We start from the raw sequence: 12,507 nt of genomic DNA on the forward strand, positions 1-12,507 counted from the left end.
GAATAAGCATCTAATAAAATTCAGTAGTTATTCATAGTAACAGTAATAATGATAAATATTTAGCAAATTGAAAGAAAATGTTTTTAATTTTATAAAAAATAGAAACTCTTAACAGTAATTATAATAACTAATGTTAAATTCTGAATAATTCTTATCTAATATATTTAAACAGATGAGAATGTCAGCTGTCAGTTCTCCTCATCGGTACTAGAGCTCATATTCAGTGCAGGTGGGCAAAACAATACTCTAAAGGATCAAAAGAAACAATTGGATTTTTCATATTTATAGATGTCATAAAAGTATGCATAGACTATCCAAGAGGAACTACAGATAAAATATAAAGTTTCTCAATTAATTTTATAGATATTGGAAGCCAGGTATAAAAATTTTAAACATATTTTTATGTATTAGCAAAAATCACAGGAACACATATCCATGCACACACACTATGGCCAAAAAAGAAAAAAGAAAGAATAAATTGAAAAGCTCATGTACCATGAAACAAAATTTCTCTTTCTAAAAGTAATTTATTTAGAAATCACATGAAAATTATGAGTAAATTAACGTGTTCCAAGCTGAGGACACTAAGAGGAAAATCATGAGTTCAGGAAACTACATTGAAGAGATGCTTTGAGGAAGGAAGGAGATTAAGAAGAACAAAAAAATAATAATAATTTAAGAAGAACATGAAAAGACTATTGCAAGTCATGAGAATGCAAAGAAATCAAAATTTTCAAGAAATTTAAAGATTAAACTAAATTGATTTAACAGGAACAATGAAAGCTGGGTTTATATAACTAAGGTATCCAGAGGTAGCTAAGTCCCCACGAAGAGCAAGATTTGATCTTTAGCTCTTTCATTTCATCATTCTGTTTATTTATGGGCTTTATTCCTGGTCAGCTTTACCCATGGAACAAAATTCTGTGGCAATCTTGAGCTTTGAAGGTGGCATACATACCGTCCAGACAAAAGAAAACACATCTTTTCTCATCCACCAAATATAATCAGTCAGCGTTAGCTGAATTGGACCAAATTAGGTCACATACAAACTGTGAACAGATTATTCCAACTAAACAGGCTTCCATCTAAGGTTGAATTTACCCCCTAAAGGACATTTGGCAGTATCTACAGATATCTGTGGTAGCCAAAATTGGAAATATACTACTGGCTTCTTATGAGTAGAGATGCTGCTAAAATTTCTATGGTGCACAGGACAACCCTCCATAACAAAGTATCATCTGCCTCCAAATGTCAGTAGTAAAAGGAAATCTTTAGACCAGGAGTTGTCAAACTTAAATGTATATCAGAATAATCTGAAAGGCTTGTTAAAACATAGCTTTTTAGTTTCTTTTTTGGGTTCTTTTATGTAGTAAGTTATAGTGGGGTCTGAAAATTATATTTTCTAACAAACTCATAGGTACTGCTGCTGGTGGTGACTTATAGTTCACACTCCAAGAAACATGGATTATTTAGGGCCCTCGACTGTAGCTGAGGGTGCAGTAAAGCATACAACAACATGTCTACTCTACAAGATGAGGTGGAGTTTAATGCATTCTGGAGAAGTAGCTCGCTATTCTAATGCCAAGAAGATAAACAGATATTTTCAGCCATTTCCTTCCCATCTCAACTCCTAAAGTCAACATTGTCCTAAAAATTTCAGGTGGGAGAAAAGCTTCCAGATCCCCTCACTTCTCCAAAAGTTCTGCTTACTGTGACTTCCCTTTTTAAATTCTATACTAAATAAATTCAAATGCTTTCCACCTTTCTCCTGCTGCAGTTCTAATGAAATGAATTTGGATTTTTTAAGTAGTGATTTTAGAAAACTATGGAATAAGCCAGTGGTTGGATTCAGCCAGTTTGCACTGGTTCATCAGAACTGATACCTAATTTTTTGTTGAGTTTGGCAAACGGGTTGTTAAAATGGCATTTGTAATCAGGGTTCTATCCAGTGTGGACTCCTGGCAGCCACTCAATGTGGAAATCATAAGTTAACATTCCTTACTCTTTTTTAACATTCATCTGTGCAACATCATACTCTAAGGCACCTGTGGTAATGTTCATTCCATCCATAGGTAAAAAAATTGCAAGTGAGAATGCCAATCAAAAAGCAATATGGAAATATCTTTTATTATTTATTTATTTATTTATTTATTTATTTATTTATTTATTTACTGTGACAGAGTCACACACACACAGAGACAGAAGGACAAACAGAAAGGAAGAAATAGAGATGAGAAGCATCAATACTTTATTGTGGCATCTTGGTCATTCATTGATTGTTTTTTTATATGTGCCTTGACTGGGGCAGGGGAGTTATAGCAGAGTGAGTGACCCCTTACTCAAGCCAGTGACCTTGGGCTTCAAGCCAGCCACCTTTAGGCTCAAGGCAGAGACCATGGGTTCATGTCTATGATCCCATGCTCATGCCAGCAATACCACACACAAGCTGGTGGTGAGCCTTACTCAAACCAGATGAGCCCACACTCAAGCCAGAAAACTAAGTTTTTCAAACCTTATCCTCTGCATCCCAGTCCAATGCTCTATCCACTATACCATCACCTGGTCAAGCTGAAAATATTTTAAATACCAGTTTTATTGCTTTTTGTCGAGTATTATTTATTTTTTTATGAATATTTTAAAACTCTTTCTTATAACATAATCTAATTTTATGTACTCTTTTGTTGTTCTTATTTATGTATTAAATGCATGAAATAATGAACTACATTTTGGTATATCATTTTATAATACTTAAAACAATAATTAGGGCAGAGAACCTGATGGGAAATTATCTGAATCCTACCACTAGAATAAGCAAAATAAATAAATAAATAAATAAATAAATAAATAAATAAAGTATACATATATGTCAAAGATCAAAATGAATTGATACACCATAAATCTCAAAGTCCCTGAAAGCAAGAATAGCCCTTTTGATTCTGACTTGACTATTTAACAACTTCCTTGCACTGTTATCCCTCACATATCCTACTTCTCATTTATTCTCACTAAGAAATGAGGAACAGAATCATATTCAGATTAATCTTTTAGGTAAACTCTAGTTATAGTATGGGCATGAAGGTGTTTTTCCAGAGGGGTTCAGGGCATAAAAATGGAGAACATGGTATCTACACATATATATTTGCTATTTAAGAAATACTTTATTGATAATAAGAGATAAAATATCAAATATAAAGAATAAAAGGAGAAAAGAAGTAATTTTGATTAAACCTATAAACATGGCAGCTATATCAACTCAGATAATTTTACTGAACCAATACATATGCAAGTAAAAAATCTTGCCAGAGATCCATTTAGAAGAAGCTTTCCCTCAAGGGACTTTCAAATACAAAAGAAAAAGAAGCCTTCTATGTTGAGGACACTGAGTAAAATGGATCTCTGCATGACACCAGACAAGGGAAGGTATTTCCTTTGTAGAACTAGGGAAGGAGAAAGAAGTGTCACAAATGGGCCTTGAAGGTTAGAAAGTCATCTAGATAGTGAAATCACTTTAAAATAATTAGTATCTCTGCAAAAATAACTATTCCAGCATAATTTTAGTTAGCTTACTTTGACAAATGTTATTTCAGCGCAAGCAGAAAAAATGTTTTGAAACAGGAATACAAAGATATTTCAATTAATGAGCAACTAAGGTGCTACAACTATGAGTTGATGCTTCACATATACCTTCCAGTCTGTCTGTCCCTGTCTATCCCTCTCTTTTGCTAAAAATAAAAATAAAAAAGCATTTTATGTAAGTAGCTTACAGCATAGCATAACTAAGCTTTGCATACTTTAAACATGCTCAAAACGTATTAGCCTACATGTGGGCAATATCATCTAACACAATAAATATATAGGAGAATATTGGTGGTTTATCTTCATGATTTTATGACTCCATGTGGGTACCTAAGGAAAGAATCAAAATTCAGGCATCATTTTTACTAAATATGTATTGCTTTCACACCATTATAAAGTAAAAAAATTTCAGTCAGGGACCATCTGTACTTTATCTATTATAAAATACATTCTTTCTCTCACCTTACATCTCTGAAATCTGGTTGGAGTCCAGCATTGATACCATCTTATAGTTCTTAATTCTCTTTTTGCTATTGTGTAAATTATAATATATCTCACAACCTAAGAAAACTCTGAGTTGTTAAATATGATAATTATTTTATTAAATATGATGACATTGACTCCTGTGCTGACAACTTGAGCTTCTGGTCTTCTGGGTATTTATTCCAAATGGGAAAGGAGAAATGATGAAATCTCACTGAATAATCTGATATGACCTGTTAACACAAGCAGTTTTAGCTCTACATAAGATATATTAGTACACCCATTTCATACCAGAATTATTCATAATGACCAAAAGATAGAATCAACCAAGATATCCATTGCCAGGTGAATAAATAAACAAACATGTTATATAAATACAATAGAATATTATTCAGCCTTCCTTAAAAAGAAAATAAATTCTGACACATGCTACAACATAGCTGAACCATAAGTACATTATGCTAAATAAAATAATCCAGTCATAAAAAAACACCAAATAATGATTTCACTGACATGAGGTATGTAGAGTAGTCACAGTTATACAGGCAGAAAGTGGAATGTTGGATGTCTGGGCCCAGAAGACCGTGAAACGACAAGATGTTGTTTAATGCGTATACAACTTTAATTTTTCTAGATGAAAAGAGTACTAGAGATTAATTGCACAAAATGGAAGTGTAATTAATACTGTTAAGCTATGCATTTAAAATGATGGAGATAATAACTTTCATGTCATGGATACTTTACCACAATTAAAACACAGATTTATATAAAATACGTGGGAAGTAGGGGAAAGTGCAGAGGCAGGGACACAGGGAGCAGATGGACAGCTGTCAGAGGGACAGGGGAAGAGGGGACTGGATCAAAGAAAGCGAAGGGATTAGCCCAAAACATAAACAGATAAGACATAGATACAGACAACAGGGTGGCAGTAGTCAGAGAGAATAGGGGGTGGAGGGGGAGGAGGGCAGAGGGAGGGGGAGGAGGGCAGGGTCACTGATCTGGGGAGAGGGAGCAGGATGCAGAGTGCAGATGGTGGTATATTGAGTTGTACACTTGAAACCTCTATGGTTTGGTGAACAATGTCAACCCAATAAATTAAAAAATATATGAAAGTAAGATCGAGGCTTAAGTGATGTAAATAAATAAAAATGGTATAAAAGAGTGGAAGGTGAACAGAAAAGAAAGATTTTTTAAAACTTACCTTCGCCTTAAGTACCATAATGCAAGACATATCAAAAGAATAAAGGTGGGCAATATTATTGCCAAAATTATCACCGTGGTGGAAGTAGGATGTCCTGAAAATTGGGAAAAGACACACAGATGTTACTGAAATACCCATTCTCTGACTCCTCCTGCCCTTCCTTAGCTCACCTGGGTGTCAGCTCCATCACTCACCTGCTTTTGATGTAAAGGCAAATTCAACTTTCCCTCTCAGATTCTCTAACACAATAATCCTTATCTATCTTCTATCATTTCTTCTTGTCTCATGTCACCCAATTTATAAGCCCATAATTCTTATTTTCTATATAACAGGTGATTTTCAATCTTTTTTTATCTAATGACACACACTAATTACTAAAATTTTGTGGCACCCCCCAAAATATATTTTAAGCTGATCTGATAAAAAAATAAATAAAATTTGATTCATTCGCACCAGATGGATATTATTGTGTTGGCTGTTGTCATTTTTAAAATATGGCAATCCAAGAAATCCACTCATTACTAAATAGACAAGTACTGCGTGTTTTAAAAAATCCTGTGGCACACCAGTTAAACATTGCTGCCTAGGTCATCTATCTCTTTCTCTCTCTTGTTTTTCCTCCTTCTTTCCTTTTCTCCCTCCCTCCCTCCTTGCTTCTCTGTCACACCCACTAAGTCTCACCATTTGCTCGCCCCTCCCTCCATGTTTGTGGACCATCTCCTCCCATTTCCGGCCAGGGCCAGTCCAGTTCTTCTCACCCCAGTGGAGGATGATGTCCTGGCCTCCCAGGCTGCTGTGCTTTACTCGGCAGTTCAGGTTAGCTTCCTCCCCAGCCACAACGTCCAGGGTTACTCGGAGATACCACGTCTCGTCAGCACTGGGCAGGATGTCACCTTGATGAGTTCCTGGATGCTCCTGCTCACCGCTCATCCACATCACCCATATAGGTTTGGGGTAAAATCCTGAGACACGGCACACCAGCAGCAGATGACCAGGCAGAGGAGAGGGGCCACTCGAAAGCCAGGCCTCGGGCTTCACTGGGGCAGAAAGGAGCAGGACAGTGTCACATTATGACACTAATCCAGAACATAGGGAATCAAAACCCATAACTTTGAACAGTGAATTCTCCCACTCCTTTGGAACCCCCCAAAATTTATTGACTAAGCTCCTCTCTCTTAGGGAACTACTTCCATAAGATTTAAAGAAGTGGTGGGAAGTGACATAGAAAAGTCTTGGAGAGAGAACAGGACTAACCTTGTCTCTGTAGTTTCGCCTTCCCAGCATCGAGAATACCCAAGAGAAATTGAGGACAGGTGTTTGAGAGGAGCGTCTCTATGATATTAATGAGACCTTGGTATTCAGAGACAAGTGTGCAAAACCTTAGTGCCCTGGGGCTGCCCTATGCAGCAGGCACACACAAATTATTCTGGAAGCTCGCAAAATCCACTCCTCCCAAAGCTCCCCTCAGGAAGCTTACAGTGGTCTCCCCAAAATGCAGCTCACAGCCTCCTATAGCCTGGATCTCAAAGGGATCTAGATAGAAGAAAAAAGAGAAAAAGATATTTAAAAACCAACAAAGAGGAAAGAGATGGGCAAAGAACCTACTCTTTTGATTTGGGTGAGCATCAATGTTTGAGATGTTAAAGGAGCCAAAAGCAAATCCATTACCATCACGTGCTACATAATGACTTTCAGTGAATAAAAACCTATGTACAAGAGGGTAATCCCATAGATCAGTGGTCCCCAACCTTTTTTGGGCCACTGACTGGTTTGATGTCAGAAAATATTTTCACGGACTGGCCTTTAGGGTGGGATGGATAAATGTATCACGTGACCGAGACAAGCATCAAGAATGAGTCTTAGACAGATGTAACAGAGGGAATCTGGTCATTTTTTAAAAATAAAACATTGTTCAGACTTAAATATAAATAAAACGGAAATAATGTAGGTTATTTATTCTTTCTCTGCAGATCGGTACCTAATGGCCCACGGACCGGTATCGGTTTATGGCCGGGGGTTTGAGGACCACTGCCATAGATTATAATGAAGCTGAAAAATTCCCATTGCTTACTGACATCATGTCCATTGTTAACAGCATAAAGCTTTGCTCATGTGTTTGTGGTGATACTGAGGTAAAAAACTGCAGCCAGTTGTATAAGAGAATAACAATGTAATATGTAGAGGACATAATACTTGATAATGATAATAAATAATGTGACTAGTTTATGTATTTATTATATTTTTTGTTTTTATTTTAGAATGCACGCTTTCTAGTTAGAAAAAAAATTTTTTGTAAAAGTATGTCGTGTTATACCAGCAATAGCCTTACACCTGTCGTGTTTACTGCATCACTTGATAGCATAATTTACTCTTCTGTTTGATTTAATGATACATATTTTTTGTACAGTAATCTGCTGTATAGTATATTAGCCTTGAAGCAAAAAATATACTGTATAGACTAGGTGTGTGGTAAGCTATCTTATCTTGGTATATTTAAGTGTACTCTGATAGTTACACAACAATAACATTGTCTAATAATGTATTTCTCAGAACATGTCCTGACTGTCAAATGTTCTATGACTGTATTCTGAGACTGTTAGTTTAAAAAAAAATTTATTGATTGATTTCAGAGATGGAAGGAGGGAGGGGGAGAGAAGCATCGATTATTTTCCACCTATACATGCACGCATTGGTTGAGTTCTCTATAAGCCCTGACTGGCGGTTGAACCTATAAACTTAACATATTGGGATAGTGCTCTAAATCACTGAGCTACCCAGTCAATGCTATTCAGAGACCTCTTCATAGAAGAGAACAGGGAAAAAGTAAACATATCCTAAGTGGTGGAAAAAGAATGTTGTAGTAAAGTACAGTGGGTGAGAAAAAAGAAGGGGGAAAGCTGAGGAGACTGATTATAAAGTCAGGAGGAAGTACACATTCCAGGACAAATGGGAGAATTACATTGAGAGGAGGAGCAGGCAGGAGATGGACTGAAAACAAAGGAATCACATTTAGTTCACTCAGGGACAGGGTAGGAAAAGTGAAGGCCTCTTTCTTGGTGTTTAAAGGGAAAATCTATACACAAAAGGAGTTCTGTATCTGACAAGGTGCAAGAAGCAGGAAGAATCTGAAATACCTTGTGGAGGTATGGAATCTAAGAGGAAGACTGCTCTAGAGATGTGTGTACAAACAGTTGGATTAACTGAGAAGGAGAGAGAAAGATCATGCGGTACAGCAGCATGAACTGAGAGAGAGAGAGAGAGAGAGAGAGAGAGAGAGAGAGAGAGATCATTGGTAATCTCCCCAGATCAGAGAACAGCACTCACATGTCAACTCAAATTCACTGCCACGATCCTGTACTATCTGAGTGACGCCAATGAAATAAACCCGTAAGGCTTCCACCACCTCAGTCACCTCTGCATCACTGAAGTTGCCCTTGGACCAAGGCTTCAGGAAAATGGCGGTGCCTGAGTCACTATCCCAGCCATGGATCTGCAAATCGTCCAGCCAGCCTGAGCCTTGATTTTGTGCACAGGTGTTGTTTACAAATGATGATATCTGGTTGACATGGAAAGAGGTCGGCCCATGAAGAGCTGTGGGTAGTGGAAGGATAGGAAATGTGAAAAAAAGAGAAAAGCAGCAGGGGATAGGGGTGGGGGAAAAGAAAACCCAAAATATCTAGGAAAAAAAACCCAGAGTCTATACAGCAAAATGCCAGAAACGATTGCTTTTGTCAGGGCCTCTGGCTCCATCCTCAGCCTCCAAAATAGAAGAAGAAGGCTGGAGATGGGCTGGCCCAGACCCTCAGCGGTATGCACAGCGTGCTTTCATCCAGACCACCCACACCCAGAGTTCCAGCTAGAGTTACTTTTACCATGCTCCTGTCCACGCTTGTTGTCAGCACCTGGGATGAGATCTGCTAGCAACAGAAGTAGCAAAAGCAGCATTTCACCGGTAGGTAAAAGCTCTGACTCTTTGAGCTGCTGTTTGATCTCTGAACTCAGCAAACTTATTATTTCCTCAGTGCTCTATAGCAACTTCCTCTTCCAAGGGACAAGTCTCTGCCTCATCCACGTTGAACATCAGAGAAAAGTTGTGCCTCCCACACCCTGACCCTCCCACTGCCTGTCATTTCCACTCCAGCCCTTGACTTCCAGATTTTTATTCTTATCTTCCTGGCTTCCAGGTGTTCTTCCTGACCTCAGCTTTCTTTATACTACCTTGAAAAAGCCACCATATAGTTTTGAAAGGTTATTTTTCTTCCCCAATTTTTTATTGTAACATCTTTTAAATCATAGGCACTGTGAAACAATCGCCTGCCTTAATCTAGGAAAATTCTTTTGGTTCATCCACCCAACTCCATCTTCCTCTGCATGGCCCTCTCTTCTCTTGCACGTTCTCAGTGGCTCCTCTTTCTCATTTTATCCTTTTGTCTTGTCTCCCTAACAACACATTTGTGTGTGTTTGTGTGTGTTGACCATTTACAAAAGGCAGAGCATTATTTTTCCATGTTTTCAATGTTTTAATTCTTCCAACACTTATTAATTGATTTTAAAAAGAGGAAGGGTAAGAGACAGAGAAAGAAAGAAAAACAGAAACATCAGTTTGTGTTTCCACTTATTTACGCATTTATTGATTACTATATGGCTGTGACTGGGTATTGAACCTGCAACCTTGGCCTATCAGGATGAAATGCATCCATGGCCAGGGCCCTAAAGGGAACACATTTAGAACATTTGCCAGTACAATGGAACTGAAGACATATATCCTAAAATCAAATCAAATAAACACTACAGTTTATACTTCAAGAAAAATGATCTTATGCCATAGCAGTTCTTGATAGGAAAATTACATTCTCTACCAGTATATGACCTTCTTTTCAGTAGTTCTTGACATTGTAGCAAGGTAAAGGCAACAATCTACAAAGTAAAGAGATTAAAGGGAAGGAACCTTTTCTGGTGAATCATGTGGAAGACTACAGTTTGGAAGAAGTGTGAGGAAATCTGTTAATGACAATGTGAAAATAATAAAGGAATGTTGAAATAATTAATTTTAATGGGCTAGATGGGGAGCCTGTTAGAAAGATAGCAGACCAGTCAGGAAGAGCCCACTCAGGAGTGGTTAGGTCCTGGTTAGGCCACAAGGAAGAAGGGCAGATTCTGGTTGAGAAAGGCTGAGTCCGAGGCCAGGATGGGGGAATGAACATCCAAAGGTCAGAGCTATTTCAAGGAGCATTAATATGAGGGTATATTCAGGAGTGTGAAGAGATATGTGTATGTAGGTCCTTCTTTGTATGTGAGTGGTGGAGGAACAGTCAGAACAGTGGTAAAGAAGGAATGATCCTGGGGAGACCAAACACAAGGTCAGGAAGATTGAATAATGGTCAGAGTCCATATGTCATCTTCCCTGGTCAGGACTTCCATGGAAATATCAGCTTGGAAAAGAAAAATCACATTCAAACTGAAACTGACTGAAAATGCCTGCACTTCAATGCAAGGCTATGCACGTACAACTGCAGTAACACCTGCATGTTCTTCAACTCTCCTTGTTAAGATGACTTGGGGACCGGGGTAACAGAAAACGAATGGTGCTTAACAGTGTCCTAGCGAAGAGTCTGAATTTTGCCCAGTGAGCCTGAGCCCTTGATGTGCTGCCAGCTCTGGTTGATAAAAAACAAGATTTGGAGCGTGTGATAGGAGGGGTATCTTTCCACCTGTGTTCTCTTTCCTGCTGTACTTGGCCCATGCCAGAGAATTCCCTTGAAGAGCAGGGCAGAAGCAGCAACATTGGAACTCTGTTAGGTAAGAATGCTTCAGCAGGATGAGTGCCTGCTGACTCAGATATCAGCTTCTTCTCCAAACCCCTTTGAAGTCTTCTGTCACTTACTTTGCCACAAACCCACATCTCTTTCTGCTCACTTCCCTGTCAGAGAAATACGACCGCCTCCCTCAGCCACATGCCTCCCACAGGTTCTCTCATTTCTCATCCATCTCTCTACTATTAGGATTCCAGATTTGCTTTTTGCTCTTGTGTGCCTATTGACGTCCCCATTGCACCAACATTTATAAAAGGGGTCCTAGTTTTTTAACAATGTATGTAGTTGGTGTTCTGACTAAAAATATTGTACCACTTAGCCTTGGAGAACTTAAGCCCACAATTGAATACTCAATGTACTTTTCTATAGAAAGAAGTAACAGAAGGTCCTCAGTAGTGCCCCGTGGCCTATTCAGCAGTGTCCCTACTCCTGATCTCTCTGTGGTCTCCTCCTCTAATCAGCATCCCAGCCTTCTTTCTCCCTCATCTTTGTCTTCTCTGTATTTCTCTACTTTTCCACAATTTTATCCTCTGGAGTCTATTGCCTCTCTTCTCGTGATCTCACCTCTTCTTCCTGCTCCCTCCCTATCCTCTGTCTTTTTAAAATAATTATGATCTTCACAAAATCATTATGAAGAAAATAGGTACTTTGAATGTAGCTGTATAATCTACAAGGACATCTCCATAACCCACAATGAAGGAGGAATAGCAGTGGCAATACAGATTATCAGGTAATCTGAGAAAAAATACTCTTGCTCAGTTTCTACAGTCAGGTCAACTATCACTGTTAAGGAATCATGAGCACACTTAACTTGAAAGTGGTAAGCAGTTAAGTAGATGGATGTTCATTCCTGTTGTATGAGTGGGTCTATAGGAGATGCACAAGGCTTGGGCTCCCACTCTACCCTAAATGAGTTGAGTGTGTCTCCAGGTCCCCTTGGTATGAGGGGCAGTTATGCAGCCTCCCCTTCACAGTTTATGTACTGGACGCACTGGAGTCCCCTCAGTGTGTCTAATTAAAGAAGAGTTTTATTAGAGACAGGAAGTGACTCTAGGGATGGGAGTGTTCATAGGAGAATTAGTTAATGTGCTGAGTCTATAGTTTTGTTATCTTCATTTATGTTTTGCTGTGCAATTTGAAAGCCGTTTAACTACTATTCCTATGGTTTTCATAGACATATTTAACTGACATTTAGTCAGCATACCTGGTGCTGAAAGATACATCAGAACTTAAGATTTCACAGACAAGTCCTTAAGAGAATATAAAACAAAAGCTCAAACAAAACAAAACAGTATAAAAAAATTTGTATCTAAAACCTCTACATTTATAACATAAAGGATGCTGAGAATTGTGCTTCCAGTCATTGAGAAAAGTTTACACTTATTCTTGTCCATTGTTTCCAACTCTAAAACACTGACTTCAAACACTCCATGT

General features: G+C 38.3%; 1 pseudogene; it reads right to left on the reverse strand.

The window, feature by feature from the left end:
- Positions 1-4,182: 4,182 nt before the first annotated feature.
- On the reverse strand, positions 4,183-9,217 carry LOC136330553 (T-cell surface glycoprotein CD1b-2-like; annotated as a pseudogene).
- Positions 9,218-12,507: the final 3,290 nt, after the last annotated feature.

The sequence above is a fragment of the Saccopteryx bilineata genome, chromosome 3, assembly GCF_036850765.1.
Source record: "Saccopteryx bilineata isolate mSacBil1 chromosome 3, mSacBil1_pri_phased_curated, whole genome shotgun sequence".
Taxonomy (NCBI): Eukaryota; Metazoa; Chordata; class Mammalia; order Chiroptera; family Emballonuridae; genus Saccopteryx; species Saccopteryx bilineata.